The following is a 1,308-nucleotide window of genomic DNA, read 5'->3' as shown; positions in this document are numbered from 1 at the left end:
AAATTAACATTCCAACTCACAGATGGGAACACAACAATCTCTAATTTAAAATTTTTGATTAAGTGAGTCATGTGCGTTATGTATAATAATGACACATGACATCTTCTTATTGCCATTGGGACTTGAAGCCTAAGCCTCCAGGCATATTTGGATTCAAATTTTGTCTATTTATTTATATTTTTTTTAAGTGATATAATTCATTAAATAAGTCATATGACTTAAAATTCATTTGAATGATTTTAACATTCACCGTATAGGAAATCAAAGAAATTTTCCTTTAAACCGATTTGAAGAAATTCTTTCTCCTAAGCTAATTGGGCCTAACTAATCCCAAAAAGGAAAAAGCTAATTGGACTTTTCATTGTAAAAAGTGGGAAGGATTCTCATATGTTTCCCCCCATGTCTCGTTGTGCACCAAGAGATGGTGTTTCTTCCTTGTCCTTTTAGGTTTGGTGTTATATTCTTGTTCATGAGGAAAAAACCAATTAATTGATTAAAAAGGGTTAGATTAATAGTAATGCTTCTGATAAGTAATCGAATTAGATTAATAGTAATGCTTAGATCTGTCTCAAAAAAGAGTACTTCGTGTAAAAATAGATACTCTAGCATTACATGGTCAAATTACAGGTTAAATGTTCTGCATCAAAGGTTCAATCTTGGTAGTTTTTCATAATTTACTCGAGGGAGACATGAAATAGTTGACCTTAATCCTCTTGGTTGGCAAAAAGATAAAATTGTCGAGTAGATCCCTGTGTAGAAGCTTCTGAGGAGCCAATGCCCCAAAGTGCCAATCCAGCTGATTGGTGTGGTTCTATATATGTGGGTTTGTTTGTATAAAGAAGACACATAGAGAAAAAGAAAAGGAAAAAACAGAAGAAACAAAAAGCAATAAAGAAAAACAAGTAAAAAATCACATACAACCATACAAGTACAACAAAGGCACAAGTGCTTTTTTGGCTAAGCGCAGAGGTGTCCAAAGAATAAGGGATTGGTATCGGTATATACAAATTTTCAATCAACATCAAAAGTAGAGTTTTGATGAGATAGTGTGTATATTAAATATTAATTCAATGGTAGATGAGGTAGTCTAGGCCTCTTTGGTTGGATAATATTAATGGGTTTCTCTTATTTTACTTTTAATTTGGTCTGAACTCTGAGGTTAGTATTTCATACCTCGAATATTATTCTGATATATATAAATGTTTTGGGGAAATTAAGCACAACATCCGACAGTTTGGCCGAGTGGTCTAAGGCGCCAGATTTAGGCTCTGGTCCGAAAGGGCGTGGGTTCAAATCCCACAACTGTCA

The 1,308-nt window shown here is 33.7% G+C and overlaps 1 non-coding gene across 1 annotated transcript; it reads left to right on the top strand.

Annotated features, from left to right (window-relative positions):
• The first annotated feature begins 1,228 nt into the window (after nucleotides 1–1,228).
• On the top strand, nucleotides 1,229–1,308 carry TRNAL-UAG. Its single transcript has one exon. It is a non-coding gene; the product is annotated as a tRNA-Leu (tRNA).

The sequence above is a fragment of the Quercus lobata genome, chromosome 5, assembly GCF_001633185.2.
Source record: "Quercus lobata isolate SW786 chromosome 5, ValleyOak3.0 Primary Assembly, whole genome shotgun sequence".
NCBI classification, from domain to species: Eukaryota; Viridiplantae; Streptophyta; class Magnoliopsida; order Fagales; family Fagaceae; genus Quercus; species Quercus lobata.
Note: the sequence above shows the minus strand (reverse complement) of the source record. Positions and strands in the feature narration are given on the sequence as shown.